Genomic DNA, 18,319 nt, shown 5'->3' with positions numbered 1-18,319 from the left:
GCTTTTGGATGTAGAGATGGAGATGGAAGTGCTTGTATCTGTGTTGGGGTTTGCGGTGGTCTCCGTGCTGGACGTGGAGGTCGAGACGGAAGTAATGGTCTCTATGGTGGGGTCTGTGGTGGTCTCTGAGGAGGTCGTGGATGTCGAGATGGAAGTGCTAGTATCTGTGGTGGGGTTTGTGGTGGTCTCTGTGGAGGTCGTGGATGTCGAGATGGAAGTGCTGGTGTCTGTGATGGGGTCTTTGGTGGTCTCTGTGGAGGTCGTGGAGGTAGAAATGGAAGTGCTGGTGTCTGTGGTAGGGTTTGTGGTGGTCTCTGAGGAGGTCATGGATGTGGAGATGGAAGTGCTGGTGTCTGTGTTGGGGTTTGTGGTGGTCTCTGTGGAAGTCGTGGATGTCGAGACAGAAGTGCTGGTGTCTGTGGTGGGGTTTGTGGTGGTCTCTGTGGAGGTCTCCGTGGGTGTCGAGGCAGAAGTGCTGGTCTCTGTGGTGGGTTCTGTGGTGGTCTCTGAGGAGCTTGAGGATGTGGAGATGGAAGTGCTGGTGTCTGTGTTGGGGTTTGTGGTGGTCTCTGTGGAAGTCGTGGAGGTCGAGACGGAGGTGATGGTGTCTGTGATGGGGTCTGTGGTGGTCTCTGTGGATGTCATGGATGTTGAGACCGAAGTGCTTGTATCTGTGGTGGGGTTTGTGGTGGTCTTTGAGGAGGTCATGGATGTAGAGATGGAAGTGCTGGTGTCTGTGTTGGGGTTTGTGGTGGTCTCTGTGGAAGTCGTGGAGGTCGAGACGGAAGTGATGGTGTCTGTGATGGGGTCTGTGGTGGTCTCTGTGGATGCCATGGATGTTGAGACCGAAGTGCTTGTATCTGTGATGGGGTTTGTGGTGGTCTCTGTGGAGGTCACCGTGGGGGTCGAGATGGAAATGCTGGTCTCTGTGGTGGGGTCTGTGGTGGTCTCTGAGGAGGTCATGGATGTGGAGATGGAAGTGCTGGTGTCTGTGTTGGGGTTTGTGGTGGTCTCTGTGGAAGTCGTGGAGGTCGAGATGGAAGTGATGGTGTCTGTGATGGGGTCTGTGGTGGTCTCTGTGGATGTCATGGATGTTGAGACCGAAGTGCTTGTATCTGTGTTGGGGTTTGTGGTGGTCTTTGTGGAGGTCGAGGAGGTTGAGACGGAAGTGCTTGTATCTGTGGTGGGGTTTGTGGTGGTCTCTGTGGAGGTCTCCGTGGGGGTCGAGACGGAAATGCTGGTCTCTGTGGTGGGGTCTGTGGTGGTCTCTGAGGAGGTCATGGATGTGGAGATGGAAGTGCTGGTGTCTGTGTTGGGGTTTGTGGTGGTCTCTGTGGAAGTCGTGGAGGTCGAGACGGAAGTGATGGTGTCTGTGGAGGAGTCTGTGGTGGTTTCTGAGGAGGTCGTGGATCTTGAGACGGAAGTGCTGGTGTCTGTGATGGGGTCTGTGGTGGTCTCTGTGGAGGTCGTGGATGTCGAGACAGAAGTGCTGGTGTCTGTGGTCGGGTTTGTGGTAGTCTCTGTGGAGGTCACCGTGGGGGTCGAGACGGAAGTGCTGGTCTCTGTGGTGGGTTCTGTGGTGGTCTCTGAGGAGCTTGAGGATGTGGAGATGGAAGTGCTGGTGTCTGTGTTGGGGTTTGTGGTGGTCTCTGTGGAGGTCATGAATGTCGAGACTGGAGTGCTGGTGTCTGTGGTGGGGTTTGTGGGGGTCTCTGTGGAGCTTGTGGATGTGGAGATGGAAGGGCTGGTTTCTGTTTTGGGGTTTGTGGTGGTCTCTGTGGAGGTCGTGGAGGTTGAGACGAAAGTGATGGTCTCTGTGGTGGGGTCTGTGGTGGTCTCTGATGAGCTCGTGGATGTGGAGATGGAAGTGCTGGTGCCTGTGTTGGGGTTTGTGGTGGTCTCCGAGGAGGTCGTGGATGTTGAGACGGAAGTGCTGGTGTCTGTGATGGGGTCTGTGGTAGTCACTGAGGAGGTCGCATATGTCAAGATGGAAGTGCTGGTTTCTGTGATGGGGTCTGTGATTGTCTCTGAAGAGGCCGTGGAGGTTGAGACAGAAGTGCTGGTTTCTATGGTGTTGTTTGTGGTGGTCTCTGACGATGTTGTGGATATCAAGACAGAAGTGCTGGTTTCTGTGTTGGGGTTTGTGGTTGTCTCTGTGGAGATCGTGGAGGTCGTGATGGAACTGCTGGACTCTGTGGTGGGGTCACCAGTTGTCTCTGAGGAGATCGTGGATGTTGAGATGGAAGTGCTGTTGTCTGTGTTGGGGTTTGTGGTGGTCTCTGAGGAGCTTGTGGATGTCGAGACAGAAGTGCTGGTGTCTGTGGTTGGGCTTGTGGTGGTCTCTGTGGAGGTCGTGGAGGTCGAGATGGAAGTGATGGTGTCTGTGGAGGGGTTTGTGGTGGTCCCTGTGGAGCTCTTGGATGTCGAGACGTAAGTGCTGGTGTCTGTGGTGGGGTTTGATGTTGTCTCTATGGATGCCGTTGGTGTTGAGATGGAAGTACTGGTGTCTGTGGTCGGGTTTTTGGTGGTCTCTGAGGAGCTCGTGGATGTCCCGATGGAATTTCTGGTTTCTGTGGTGGAGTTTGTGGTGATCTCTGTGGAGGTCATGGAGGTCGAGATGAGAAACCCCTGAGCATCGCTGGCTGAGACAACCCCCCCAACCCAAAATATTCCTGGTTGGAGGTCTGAGAGATAATACTGTGGGGAGGGGACGTGCCTGTGTGCAGCTCACCTAGTTTCAATTCCTGCTCTGCATATGTCCCCACCAGCCCCCTACCCAGCCTCGCTAGGAGCACAGAGCTGGGAGTCATCCCTGAGTACTGCTGGGTGTGACCCCCAAGCAAGGCAAAGTCCAGTGAAACAAGAACAATCTCCATGCTCACAGCCTCAGCCGGGTCTGTTTCAGGATGCTCCTTATTTGCAAACAGACCCGTATCATTACGGTGAGGTCGTCTGGCCTGTGTCTCAAACGGCTATTGTGACCCACTGTCCCCAAGCCCTGCTGTCCCTGTCCCCTGAGCAGTGAATGGCAAATCGCCATTCAGCACTGCCGGGTCTCCCCAAAAAAACAACAGTGAAAGAGTTTGGACAGAGCAACCCACACGGGGCGGGGGGCAAAGGAGGACCATGAAGACGAGGTAATGTATCTACCCACCGAGGAAACGAAGATTCCATCCCGGACCAGAGCCCAAGGCTGGCCAGGGACAGCCCTACCCTGACACCTGCAGAAAACTCCCGGGTATTTCTGGGGTGGTGGCTTCACAGCCCAGGGAGTAAACACACTGTCCTTTCCTGGTGGTGCTGGTGGTGGGGCATAAGGGCAGTAAAGTTCCTAGTGACTGCGAGGAAGACTTCCTGGAGGAGGTGAACCTCCCAGATGGGGGTAGGGTCGGGGATGAGCCTCCAGATATGTCTGTTCCTGTTGGGGAGAGGGTGAGAGGCTGCAACCACAGTGGGACCGTCTGGGCCAGAGGGAGGGCACCGTGCGAGCTCTGTAGAGACACAGCGTGACCAGGAGTGAGGAAGAGTATTCTGGGTTACCGCTGAAATTACTGGGAAAAGCTCCCTGGAACCACGGCTGGAGAAATGTGGGGGTGCAGAGGGTATCACTGCTCTACTCCTGGTGGCCAGGGCGCGGCAGCCAGTGAGGCTCCACAGGCAGCTGGAGCAGCTGTTGCTGATAGGAGCTGGGAGGGTAGGACAGGGCAGGGCGCAGAGAGAAAGGGGCTGCGAGGGAGCAGGAAGGACGGCCAGGGCTGCCACGTGCGAGGGAGCTGGGAGGATCTTCCCCTCTGAAGGCTCATGACAGCCCCTAATGTATCAGAGGAGAGCTCGAGCGACTCGGGGGGCACTCCCATGGCTAAGAAGCCAGACCCACAGGGGCCAGAGAGATAGGACAGTGGTAAGGCTGGTGCCTTATACACTGCTGACTCGGCTTTTATCCCTGGAACCCCACAGGGTTCCCTGAGCAGGAGGCCCAAAGCAGAACGAGGAGAGCAAAGAAAAGGAGGAGGAGAAGGAAGAAAGGAAGAAGAAGAAGAAGAAGAAGAAGAAGAAGAAGAAGAAGAAGAAGAAGAAGAAGAAGAAGAAGAAGAAGAAGAAGAAGAAGAAGAAGAAGAAGAAGAAGAAAGAGAAGGAGAAGGGGAAGAAGAAGGAGTAGAAGAATAAAGAGAAGAAGAAGGAGGAGGAGAAGAAGAAGGAGAAGAAGGAGGAGGAGAAGAGGAAGAGGAGAAGGAGGAGGAGGAGGACGAGGGAGGTGGGGAGGGAGAATGGGAGAGACTAGAGAGAAGGGGAGAGAGAAAGGGAGAGGAGGGGAGGGAGAAGGGGGAGGAGCGGAGAGAGGAAGGGGAGATTAGCAGAGAGAGAAGGGGAGAGTCCCCTGCTCGCTGACCCCACCCTGATGGCCTCCTGAGAGCCCAGGAGTCCAGGGCTGGTGTCTAGAAGCTTCTGTCTCATTCCCTTCCTCTCCCTGCTGCCAGGGACCCCAGGATAATTGGGGTTCAAGGAAACTCGGAGGCCTCACCCTCGAGCCTGGGGCTGCTCGGGGCCCAGGTGTGGGCAGTGCAGCCAAGTCACAGGCCATTAGGATCTGGGGCTCCTGGAACCCCAGTTGTGTTGTGAGTCTTGTGGCTCGGGGACTTTCGAGAGTCCGTGGCCTCGGGGGTCTGAGTCGAGGTGAGAGAGGCAGGAGGGGGTGAAAGAGTGTGGGAGCAGGTTGGAGGCACTGGGGAAGGGAGCCAAGAGAGATTCCAACACTGGCTATGGGAGGTCTGGGGCCCGCAGAGCTCTTCGTCTGTCCGGAATGAGCAGAGTGTGGAGGGAGATGCCCTGGACCTTATGGGGAGGGAAATGGGGTGAAGACGGAGCCGCAGCCCAAGGGACCCCCTGCCCCTGCAGGAAGCAGATTGGTTCCCCGGAGACTCACCCCGCTCTGTGGCCACGGTGGGGGCCAGGATCTGGCTGAGCAGGACCAGCAGGCAGAGGTGGCTTCCCAGCGGCCTCTCCATTTGTGCGGAGAGGGCCGCCCCTTCCACAACCCAGAGCAGACGCCAGTGGCTGCCGCTATGCAGAACCTGAATATAAAGGGGCCCCAGCGCCCTTTGCCCCTTCCTGTGGAGCCAGCCCATTTCTGCGCTGCACCTCAGGAAACGCCCTTCCAAGTTGCTAAATCAAGGGCGGGGTCAGCCCGGGATATCCCAGAGGAGAGACAGCCCCACCCCCAGCAAGGAAACCCGCCTCTCAGCCTGGGCTCCCCCACGAGGCTTCATGACTGAGCCTGTGATGAGGAGAAAGCGCCCCAAACACAGGGGACCCTAGGAGCACCCTGGGCCAGCCAGGGCAGCAGAGGCGAATGCTTCCTCAGAGCTAGGGCACCCTAAGAAAATTTGCTTAGTGCACCCTAAGCAAATCGGGTGCGGCAAAAAAAAACAACAACAAAAAACAAAAACTAAGACCTAGAGGGGTGTCGGGCCCTGCGACTCAGCCAGGGACTGCGGGAAAATGATGCCCACAGGTGGTCTGGTGGCTAGCGAGAATATGGAGAGTGGGCACTTCCCATGGCCTTACCCGTCATCAAGTCACCTTGCCCCTCCACAGGTGGCCCTGCCCTACCCTGCTTTGAGGACCCCCTCTCTCAGACTGACCTAAGTGCTCCCTTGTGCATTCTCCTTAGGTACAGCCAAGAAAAGGGTTCACATGACCCCCTGGCACCAGCGCCCCTCATACCTATTTCCCCAGAGAAAATTGTGCCAAAGCACAAACCTCCTCGGCTGGGATCTGGGACCCCGCGTCTCCCCAGGGAGCCTGGGACATGGGAGGTGTCGTCAGTATGTGACACTTGACTTGATGACTTAGTGGCTGCATCTTGATGCCGCCGCTGTTATTGGTTCTATTTATGGCCTCCCCGATACGGGCTCCAGCACTGCTGCCTTGGCCGTGGTCCAGCAGTGGCCTGTGGCTTACGGGAACAGACACCAATATCTAGAGCTTTGTGCAGGAATTGATGGCAGGAGCATCTCGGTGCCTGGAGGATGACGGGCAGCGGCCCCTCCCTGGGCATCGACCAAGGCCAACCCCAGGCTGGGACCTGCAGTCTGGGGCACTCTGGAGCCTGCCCATGTGCCCCCAGCTGCCTGTTTAGCCTTAGCATCGGGGCACCCTTGTTCCTGTCTGAGTCGCTCATATTCTTGTGTTCATCCTCCAGGGGTGGGGTCCCGGAGTGTGCACCTCTCACGTCTCTCCCCTTCCCACACACAAAGTGTTTTATGGGTTTTAGTGTTGTAAAGGTGACCGGGGTTGTTAAGCTGTAAAAGCGACTGTGGCTGTTGTGAAAGGTGTGCAAAGGCTATTCCCTTCATGGCAGCTGCCCAGGGCAGGACGGCCAGGCAAAGGGCCCCCCATGAGCTTCTTCAGGAATGCACAGGGTAGACTGTTGTGAGGCCCAAAAGCAGGCTCCTCAGAAGCCAGGACAAGCTGCAGCTAACATCAAGTCTCACTAGGCTTCAGTTTCTGTTTCCCCAAAGCAGGACTTGCAGTTCCTGATAAACTCCCAGTTGAGTAATTCACCTAGATAAGAAATGGGGCAATGGAATCTGGCTGTCAGGAGGGGTCGCCGCACCCTTCTTAGAAAGAACCCCAAGCCATTACTGGTACCTGCTGTCTAATTGCTGACCACTGTTGTGATAGGGCAATGCTAAAATAGATGAGTATATACACTGCTTCTTGACTGAACCCTACATAAACTGCTTGTGATTCGAAGTCGGGGTCCTTGTTAAGATTCCACCGTGCTGGATGAGACTTGGACCCTAGGTCGAGCTAGTGCTGGCTCAGGCTAGTAATAAAGTTCCTTTGCTTTTGCATTATCCCGTGTGGAACTGGGTCTCTCCGCATTGGGGATCTGAAACTTGGGCACAACATCTGGTGTGTTGGCCGGGAAGCCTAGCGGTTGAGATCCCTCCACATACGATATAGGAACTTCATACAAGTTCTGCCAGTTTCAGACAACCGGACGGAGTTTTGCTGGCTTCAGAAAACCGGAGTTTTGCTAGTTTTGGAAAACTGGACTGAGTTGGCCAAGTTTTGTTGGTTTCAAAAAACCAGAGTTTTGCCAGTTTTTGAAAACCAGCCTGTGCCAGCTCTTTCTTGTGTAGAAAATCAGCCTGGCAGGACGCTGGTCAGGGGACTATTGGAAGGGCCTGATTTGGAGACCGGCAGAGGACCTAGGCGGACGTGCCAGAGGGTCACTGGTCAGTAGTGTGGGAGACATCCCCACTACTCCTGGGACACTTTAAGTTTGGCGTGTCAGAATTTGAATCTGGAGCGTGCTTGTCAGGAAGTCTTTTACAGCTCTTGTGTGTCTGTTGTCTGAGTGTCATATTTTTGTGTTGTCTGTTTGTCCTGTTTCTAGTGAGTCTTTTGTCTCTGGCTCCCTAGTTCACCATTTAGTCATGGGTCAGAATCAGCTGACCCCACTTTCCCTTGTGACTGACCATTTCAATGATTTCAGGTCCAGGGGCAGCAACATCTCATTGTTCTTCAGAATGTCCAGCTTTCAACGTTAGCTGGCTAGCAGAAGGGACTTTTGATCTGGGGACCATTCTGAAACGTTAAAGGTAAAGTTTTCTTTCTAGGACTGGGAGGACACCAGGACCAGATCCCTTATATCCTGGTCTGGTCAGAGGAAATGGTTGAGAGACCTCTGCCTGGTTAAAAACAAGAGTGTTTTGAAACAGTGCAAAGATAAAATTAAGCTACATCAAAACAAAGTTTTTTCATACTTTCATAAACATTGAAGTTTTCTAATGCTGCTATTTAAACGTTTGGTGAGTACCAAAAACCTCTTTCTGTGTCTGAAAGCATGTTTGAATTATGAAATTGTTAAAGTATCTGGTGTACAAATCTTATGATTTGAGATAAGTAAGAACTTTTAAAATTAATCCCCGGGAGGTTTTCTTGTGTCTTATAAAAATGAATGGTTTGAGGGTTTTCTTATGCTGGTATGTTGATATATGTTTGTATTTGCTCTGGATTATTAGAATGTGAGTTGAGACCGGCCCCGCCCTCCGCTGAGATTTAAGCACAGCGGCCACATGTGTGTGACCTTTCTGCTGCTGAACGAGCATGATCCCGGAGGGCAACTGAACTACTTTGGATACCAGCAGCTCGCAGAAATGCGTCTAGACTGTGAACTGAGCCACTGCCCCATGTGGCACCAGGGGGGAAGGGTTTCTCTCTCTCAACCCTTCCATTCCGGGCACAGCATGGCGATCACCGCTTTTTGAGGACAAAATGGAGCATGGCAATCACGCTTTTTGAGCACAAAATGGAGGTACCAGCCGGCTACTTGGGACGCGCATGAGATCCCGGGGGTTGGGGGGTACCACCCCCGCCCTCCGCTGAGATTTAAGTGCAGCAGCCACACGTGTGTGGCCTTTCCGCTGCTGCACCAGCATGATCCTGGAGGCCAACTGAACTACTTTGGACACCATCAGCTCGCAGAAATGCCTCTAGACTGTGAACTGAGCCACTGCCCCATGCGGCCCCAGGGGCTTAGGGTTTCTCTCTCCAGGCTTTTCCATCTTATGAGCACCACAAAAGGGAAGTAAAAGCTTGTAGTGATGCAATTTCTGGCAGAATTTTCCCTGGACTTTATACAGAAATCCAAAACCTAATATCTCTTAATTGTCAGCAATGTGAAATGGTTCCTTTTTAGCAGGTCTGACTTTGGGGGAAAACTCCAAACAATAATAGTGAGTTTTCTTGAAATATTAAACGTAATCAAAGTAGCAGTCATGTCTCTAGACTGTGATCTAAGCCATAGCCCCACGCTGGCCGAGGAAAGGAAATATCCTCCTTTCTCGGTTTTTATCCCTTTTTGGCGAGAAGCGGCATGGCATCCGACAAATTATGAGGTCTATTAAACAGGTATGAACTTGGTGGAGTGGGAAGGAGAAAAAAAAAGAAAGAAAAAAATTATGTACTTGGAACAGCGGGACGCTTGGTCAGTCTCGGGCTGGGGCCGATACTGGCACGCGATCCGTCGAGATTCGACCCAGGGGGTGGCCACACTTTTGTGCAGCTGCTTTGCTACTGATCGACCAGGATCAGGAGGCCAACTAGACTACTTTTGGTCCCAGAGACCACTTGAAGCCATGTCTCTAGACTGTGAACTAAGCCATAGCCCGACGCCGGCCGAGGAGGGGAAATATCCTTCTTTCTTGTTTTTTTTTTCCCTTTTCGAGGAGAAGTGGTGTGGCGTCCACCATATTATGAGGACTGTTGAGCAGGCACGAACTTGGGGGATTGGGAAGGAGAAAAAAAAAGAGTTATGTACTTGGAACAGTGGAATTTCATATCTCTTCATTCTCAGCAATGGAAAACTAATTATCAAATGCTTCCTTGGCAGTAGGGCTGTCTTTTTTGGGGGAAACTCCAACAACAATAGTGAGTTTTGTATTTTTTTTTTACACTTACTGTCTTTGTTAGAACTTTTTTTTATTAGTTTATTTTTAATTAGAGAGTCATCGTGAGGGTACAGTTACAGATCCATACATCTTTGTGCTCATGTTTCCCCCATACAAAGTTCGATAACCCATCCCTTCACCAGAGCCCATTCTCCACCACCAGTAAACCCAACATCCCTCCCCCCCTCCCCAGTCCCGTCTCCCCCCACCCCACCCTGCCACTATGGCAGGGTATTCCCTTTTGTTCTCTCTCTCTGATTAGGTGTTGTGGTTTGCAATATAGGTGTTGAGTGGCCATTGTGTTCAGTCTCTAGTCTGTATTCGGCCCACATCACCCTTCCCCCACATGACTTCCAAACACATTTTACTTGGTGGTCCCTTCCCTGAGTTACCCAGAATGAGAGACCAGCCTCCAAGCCATGGAGTCAACCTCCTGGTACTTATTTCTACTATTCTTGGGCATTAGTCTTATAGTCTATTATTTTATATTCCACAGATGAGTGCAATCTTTCTATGTCTGTCTCTCTCTGTCTGACTCATTTCACTTAGCATGATACTTTCCATGTTGATCCACTTATATGCAAACGTCATGACCTCATTTTTTCTAACAGCTGCATAGTATTCCATTGTATAGATGTACCAGAGTTTCTTCAACCAGTCATCTGTTCTAGGGCACTCGGGCTTTTTCCAGATTCTGGCTATTGTAAACAGTGCTGCGGTGAACATATAAGTGCATATGTCACTTCGACTATACTTTTTGGCTTTTCTGGGATATATTCCCAGCAGTGGTATTGCTGGGTCAAATGGGAGCTCAACCTCTAGTTTTTTGAGAATCGTCCATACTGTTTTCCAAAAGGGCTGAACTAGCCGGCATTCCCACCAGCAGTGTAGAAGGGTCCCTTTCTCCCCACATCCTCTCCAACAGCGGTTGCTTTTGTTCTTTTGGATGTGTGCTAGTCTCTGTGGTGTGAGGTGGTATCTCATGGTTGTTTTGATCTGCATCTCTCTGACGATTAGTGATGTAGAGTATTTTTTCATGTGCCTTTTGGCCATTCATATCTCTTCCTTGGTAAAGTTTCTGTTCATTTCTTTGCCCCATTTTTTGATGGGGTTGGATGTTTTCTTCTTATAGAGTTCAACCAGTGCTTTATATACCCTTGATATCAACCCCTTATCTGATGGGTATTGTGTAAATATCCTTTCCCATTCTGTAGATAGTCTTTGTATTCTGGTCACTGTATCTTTTGCGGTGCAGAAGCTTTTTAGTTTAATGTAGTCCCATTTGTTGATCTCTGTTTTTACTAGATTGTTTAGTTCCAAGTCATCTTTGAAGACACCTTTATCTTCAATATCGTAGGGGGGTTTGCCGACCTTGTCTTCAATGTACCTTATGGTTTGTGGTCTGATGTTGAGGTCTTTAATCCATTTTGATCTGACTTTTGTGCATGGTGTCAGGTCGAGTTCTAAGCCCATTTTTTTGCATGTGGTTGTCCAGTTGTGCCAGCACCATTTGTTAAAGAGGCTTTCCTTGCTCCACTTCACATCTCTTGCTCCTTTATCAAAGATTAGATGATCATACATTTGAGGTTGTGTGTGGGGATATTCCACCCTGTTCCATTTGTCTGCAGCTCTGCCTTTGTTCCAGTACCATGCTGTTTTAATTGTTACCGCTTTGTAGTAGAGTTTAAGGTTGGGGAGGGTGATGCCTCCCATCATTCTTTTCCCAAGAATTGTTTTAGCTATCCGTGGGCGTTTATTGTTCCATATAAATTTCAGGATTGCTTGCTCCGCTTCTTTGAAGAATGCCATGGGTATCCATATAGGGATCGCGTTAAATCTGTATAATGTTTTTGGGAGTATTGCCATTTTGACAATGTTTATTCTCCCTATCCATGAGCAGGGGATATGTTTCCATTTCCTCATGTCCTCTTTGATTTCATGGAGTAGAGTTTTATAGTTTTCTTTGTAGAGGTCCTTTACTTCTTTAGTTAAGCTGATTCCAAGATATTTGATTTTCTGGGGCACAATTGTGAATGGGATTGCTTTTTTCATGTCCCTTTCCTCTGTCTCATTGTTTGCATATAGGAAGGCCATGGATTTTTGGGTATTGATTTTATAGCCTGCGACTTTACTGTATAGGTCAATTGTTTCTAAGAGTTTCGTACTAGAGCTTTTAGGTTTCTCTAGGTAGAGCATCATATCGTCTGCGAATAGTGAGAGCTTGATTTCTTCCTTTCCGATCTGAATCCCCTTAATATCTTTTTTCTTGCCTGATGGCTATTGCTAATACTTCCAATACTATATTGAAGAGAAGTGGTGAGAGTGGGCATCCTTGTCTTGTCCCCGATCTTAGAGGAAAAGCCCTTAGTTTTTCTCCATTGATGATAATGCTTGCCCTAGGTTCGTGGTAGATGGCTTTGACTATCTTGAGAAAAGTTCCTCCAAAACCCATTGTGGTGAGAGTTTTTATCATGAATGGGTGTTGGATCTTGTCAAATGCTTTCTCTGCATCTATTGATATGATCATATGGTTTTTATCTTTACTTTTGTTGATGTGATGGATTATGTTGATTGATTTCTGAATGTTAAACCATCCTTGCATCCCCGGGATGAATCCCACTTGGTCATGGTGTATGATCTTTTTGATGAGTTGTTGGATTCTATTTGCTAGTATTTTGTTGAGGATCTTCGCATCGGTGTTCATCAAGGATATTGGTCTATAGTTTTCTTTATTAGTGGTGTCTTTGTTTGCTTTTGGTATTAGGGAGATATGTGCCTCGTAGAAACTGTTCGGAAGGGTTCCTGTCTTTTCAATTTCCTGGAAAAGCTTGAGGATAACTGACAACAAGTCTTCTTTAAATGTTTGGAAGAATTCGCCAGTGAATCCGTCTGGACCTGGGATTTTGTTTTTGGGGAGACTTTTGATTACAGTTTCGATTTCCTTGATATTTATGGGCCTATTGAGGTATTTCACGTCTTCTTGGCTCAGTCTTGGGAGATTGTAGGAGTCAAGGAATCTGTCCATTTCTTTTAGGTTCTCTTGCTTCGTGGCATACAGACTTTCAAAGTAGTCTCTGATGATCCTTTGAATCTCCTTGGTTTCTGTTGTGATGTCCCCCTTCTCATTTCTGATTCGGTTTATTAGGGTTTTCTCTTTTTCTTGATTTGTGAGTCTTGCTAGCGGTTTATCAATCTTATTTATTTTCTCGAAGAACCAGCTCTTTGTTTCATTGATCTTACAGATTGTTTTTCGGGTTTCCATATCGTTAATTTCTGCTCTAAGTTTTATTATTTCTTTCCTTCGATCTGGTTTGGGTTCCTTTTGCTGGTCCTCTTCCAAGATCTTGAGCTGCGAAGTCAAGCTATCTATATAGGCCCTTTCTTCCTTTCTGAGGAAGGCTTGCAGAGCTATAAATTTTCCCCTTAACACAGCTTTAGCTGCGTCCCATAGTTTCTGGTAGCTTGTGTCTTCATTCTCATTTGTTTCGAGGTATCTCTTAATTTCTTTCTTGATTTCCTCCGTGACCCACTCATTGTTCAATAGTGAGTTGTTTAATTTCCAAGTGTTTGATTTGGTTCTCCGCGTCTGTGCATGATTAACTTCCATCTTCAGTGCATCATGGTCTGAAAAGATAGTTGATACAATTTCTATCTTCCCAATTCTATTAAGGTATAATTTGTGGCCCAGAACATGGTCGATTTTGGAAAACGTTCTGTGTGCCCTGGAAAAGAATGTGTATTTTTTTTCTTTTTGGGGTATATAGCTCTGTATAGGTCTATTAGCCCTGTCTCCTCCATTTCTTCCTTCAGGGCCATCGTTTCCTTGATGAGTGTTGTTCTTGTCGATCTATCCAGAGGTGATAAGGCAGTGTTGAAATCTCCAACTACTATCGTGGTGCTAGTTATGTCCTCCTTAAATTCTGTTAGGAGTTCTTTTAAGTATTGAGCTGGTCGTTCATTAGGTGTGTATACGTTTAGAAGTGTGATTTCTTCCTGTTGTATATATCCCTTGGTGAATATAAAATGACCTTTGCTGTCCCTTCTGATCTTTTTCAGCCTGAAATCTATGCTATCAGATACTAGTATGGCCACCCCCGCCTTTTTTTTGAGGGGGCTGTTTGCTTGCAGGATTGTTTTCCATCCTTTGATTTTGAGTCTGTGTTTGTTCTGACTATTCAGATGTGTTTCTTGTAGGCAGCAGAAAGTTGGGTTTAGTTTCCGAATCCATTTTGCCACTCTGTGCCTCTTGATTGGTGCATTTAGCCCGTTAACATTAAGAGAAATTATTGTCATGGGACTTTGTGCCATTTTTCTGTAGGGTTTGTTGTTCTTATAGGTCTTTTTCCTTGTCTTATAGTAGCCCTTTGAGTCCTTCTTTTTAAATTTGGCCTTGAGTCTATGAAGTTCCTGAGCTGTTGCTTGTCCATGAAATAGTGTATGGTTCCTTCAAGTTTAACTGAGAGTTTAGCCGGGTAGAGTATTCTTGGTGAGGCATTCATTTCATGAAGTTTTTTCACTATATCCCACCATTGTCTTCGGGCTTGGAGGGTTTCTTCTGATAGGTCTGCTGTGAATCTAAGGGGTGCGCCTTTGTATATGATCTCCTTCTTTGATCTTGCTGCTTGCAGTATTGTGTCTCTATCCACGGCATCCATCATTCTGACTATGATATGCCTTGGGCATTTTCTATTTGGGTCCCTTTTAGCTGGCACCCTTCGGACTCCTTGTATCTGGATGTCCGCATTCTCTAGGTCTGGGAATTTTTTAGCAATGATGTCTTTAATGGTGCTTTTTTCATTGGGATTGGTTCCGTGTGGTTCCGGCACTCCCATGATTCTTATGTTGTTTCTCCTGAGGTCATCCCCTAGGACTCTAACTCGCTCTAGAGCCATTTTGAGGTCTTTTGCCATTATTTGTTGTTGCCTATATGCTTTGTGCAGCTCATCTTCAAGCTCACTGATTCTGTCTTCGGCTGTAGTTATTCTACTACTGACGGTTCCTACGGAGTTTTTCATTTCATCTACTGATTCTTTTAGTTGTGTGACTTCTGTTCGTAGCTTTGAAATTTCTGCTCTCATTTCTTCCTGGATTATCTTGGTGGAGCGTTCCAATGCTGCATCCATATCCTCCCTTAATTTATTGGATGTTCGTTCCATAGTTGTGTTGAGTTCGTGAACCATCCTCACAATTTCCTCTCTGAATTCTTTATCTGAGAGGAGGATGTATTTCTGGGAGTTCGCTGCTGAGGTTAGTGAGATGTTTTCTTGGTTCTCTCCTGGTGGTGGGGATTTTCTCTGTTTCTTCATGTTGTTATGGGCTTTACTATCTGGAGCTCTCGTTAGCTTTGGAGGAACCTCACCTGAAGATTTTGGGCTATGCTCCTTTGACAAAGGACTTTTGTGTGCAAGTTGATGTGTTCATTGACAGTTTTCGTGAAGTTAGGATAGGCTGGGTTAGTTGAGCATTAACATATAGTAACTAAGATGAACAGGGAGTTCTTCGGAGGAATGAATTCTATCAATTGTGGCCAAAGGACAATGCATGGAATGGTAAAAAAAAAATAACTGCAGCCGCTCTGGAAAGAGGCCACGCCCACTTTTTAGGCCACGCCCCCTAAGATGAGGACACGCCCCTAACCAGCGGAGTGGGGATTGGTCAGGAATTGACGGCAGCAGCGGAAAGGTGCCAGGCGGGGGCTTCAGGAGAAGCCCCAAGCCAAGGCGGGCAGGGGGCGGGGAGGGGGCTTCTCCGCGCTGAAGCAGGCTCTCCAAGGGATTGCCTATTTACCTGCAGGGTGGAGATTGGTCAGGATCGGACGGCGGTGGCGGAAAGGTGCCAGGCGGGGGCTTCAGGAGAAGCCCCAAGCCGAGGCGGGCCAACAATAGTGAGTTTTGTATTGACATATGGAATGTAATCAAGGTAAAGAGAAAATGAATGAAATTTATCAGTTACGCAGGCGGGGGTGGGAGGTATACTGGGGTTTTTGGTGATGGAATATGGACACTGGTGAAGGAATGGGTGTTTGAGTATTGTATAACTGAGACATAAACCTGAGAACTTTGTAACTTTCCACATGGTGATTCAATAAAATAAATAACTTAAAAAAAGAATGTGAATTGAAATTATTGTAGTACATGAAAACAAGTTTAAAGAGTAATGAGTTAAAATCTGAGTTTCTAAAGTTATAGGACTGGTTGAAGAATTCATCCTGTATCAGTGTTTTTATTTAATTTCTGAGATTGATCGTAACCTCAATTTCAGGAGCTGCCAAATCCACAGAATTGTGCCTTGTTAAAAGTTAAAGATATCAGGGCTGGAGGGGTAGCACAGAGGGAAAGGCATTTGCATTGCACACAGTTGACCCGGGTTCGATTCCCAGCAACCCATATGGTCCCCAGAGCACCGCCAGGAGTAATTCCTATGTACAGAGCCAGGAGTAACCCCTGACCGTCGTCAGGTGTGACCCAAAAAGCAAATAAATAAATAAATTGAAAAGTTAAAGACGTCGGCCTTTCCTACTGAGGCTCTGAGCCAGCTTTCTTTTCATTGAGGAAAAATAAAAACTCACTTTTGAAATTCAAGTGGCTACAGGCAGCCCATCTAGCTTTAGTGGTTTCTGAAGATGGGGAAGTGTGTGAGTGAAGCGCATGGCTCTGAGCTGCCCTAGCAACTGTGGGTGATGCCCAAATGACACATAACCATCCCGTCTTCTGTGAGTGTTTTAATTTTTATATGTTTCCCTAGAAATTGGAATTCTAAAGATCAGGTTTCAAATATAAAATGAACTCTTGCCAAGTAGATATATGTTATAAGATCTTAAATTGTGAGCATTGTAAACCTTCTGAATATCTAAAAGACTGATGTAATGCTTTTGAAAGAATACTGCAGAGTATTGTTTAATCATGATAAATGATATAATGATTAGCAACTTCTTTCCAAATTTCTTGGTAGATCAAGCTAAAGTAAGAAAACTGTGAGCAAATTGTACTGTTATAAGAAATTCTTTAAATTATCTGCAGAATTGTTCTAGTATCCAAACTCCTGTTACAGTGCTCTTCATGAATAACGAATCACGAAATCCCTTTAATCACCGATTTCTCAGGAGGGCTCAGTAACATCGCATTTTGTCCTTTCCCTGAGATCTTAGAAGTCTATCTCGACTTGGCCCTCCTAATGATGTTGAACTGGGGGCTCTTCAGGGTCAGGCGAATGAGATCCAGCTTGTTACTGGATTTTGCATATGAATACACCATGGGAAGCTTGCAAGGCTGTCCCATGTGGGCAGGAAACTCTCAGAAGATTGCCAGTTTCTCCCAGAGGGAGAAGTAGGCTAAAGATATCACGCAGCCGCTTTGCGGCGGCGCGCTTCCGAGAGCTTCCTTCTAAGTCTTCTTCTGGATGTTGGCCGTTGATGGGATTACACACACCTAGGTTCCTCTGCCGGTACCTTCATGCACAAGGCCTGTCCTAATGTGTGGAGAGGGGCCTCCAGCATGGCTGTAGCTAGGTTCTGGTGGTCTTCGGCCGCTGGGAGCTCTGCTCAGGGTGGGGAGGGAAGCTGGAGCCCATCCCCTCCGAGGGGCCACGGGGAAGACAGCCAGGCGTGCTGGCAAGAGACTCTCAGTGCTCTCAGATCATTGGGAATCAAGGTTTTCAACATGGAACTAAATGAATTAGACATGAAGTTATTTAACTGTATATTCTATTTCTATAGAACTTAATGCTTTGACTGGATTCATAGCAAACAGGTATATCTCACTGTGAGTAAGGGTGGAATATGTGCTTTTGTCTTCTCCTCAGTACCGTGAAGCATTAAGGCACTATGTTTGTATGAACTCAGGCAAAAGACTTTCCTCTCTGCAATAGGGTCTAACCTTGGTGCAGACAGGAACGCCAGCTATGGGACCCCAAATCTCTCTTCCAGGGAAAGAGTCAGGGATTGGTCTAAATGACAGGAGCAGGTATTTAACAGTTACTGTTTCGCGTATCCAATAAACCTCAGGAAGAACTTAAAGGCAGGCCGACATCAATTGTGCCGTGGAAAATGAGGTAACTGGAAATCTACAATAACTGACTCAGCCTGGGCCCCAGCCTCAGTGTCCAAAAACTAGGGGTTGAGATCTCTCCCAGCCCTGAATAAGGGATGGGATGGACTCCTGACTGCCAGGACACTCCTACAGAGGGCAAGAGGCCTGAGCCCAGTTCAACCTGAAAGTTCTACCTCTAGTTCGTCATGGGACTTGATCTTCACATCTTATGGCCAAGCCTGGGGTAGCCCTGACATGAAGGAAAACATTGGACGCTGTCATTGGCATGTCTCCTGCTCTGTCTTTGTATTGGGCTTGTAGAGTTTTTTGTGTCTGCCAAGATCATGTTGCAATTGGAATAGGGTATTGAACTATTGGCCTAATGTGTTTGAGATGGCCGGGATATTCTCCACAGAATTAGGTGATAGTGATGAAAACGTGAGTACAGATGCTGGGTAAGGGGAAACTAACTGTAGCCATGCCCACTACCGGGATGTGGGGGGCTGTCAGGGGGAGTGGCGGCCTGGGTCTGGTTCGCTGACTTGACTGAGGGAGTAAACCGGGCGCAGCGCTGGACGGTGGCACAGGGGTGTCCTGCTCAGTCTTTTACCAACTCCCAGGACTTCTCAGTAAGCAACGAGGTACCCCAAATGGAGAGTTCTCCAATCTTGCGTGCTTATGCACAAGCCAGGTTTGTTATGCCTTCTGGCAAGTTTTAAATGAAAGAGGAGAGAATACCATGTTCTTCTTCTTTATAAGAATCAGATTCTAGGGGCTGGAGCGATAGTACAGCGGGTAGGGCGTTTGCCTTGCATGCAGCCGACCCGGGTT

Source organism: Sorex araneus, chromosome 4, assembly GCF_027595985.1.
Source record: "Sorex araneus isolate mSorAra2 chromosome 4, mSorAra2.pri, whole genome shotgun sequence".
NCBI lineage: Eukaryota > Metazoa > Chordata > Mammalia > Eulipotyphla > Soricidae > Sorex > Sorex araneus.
This window is presented reverse-complemented; position numbering follows the sequence as displayed.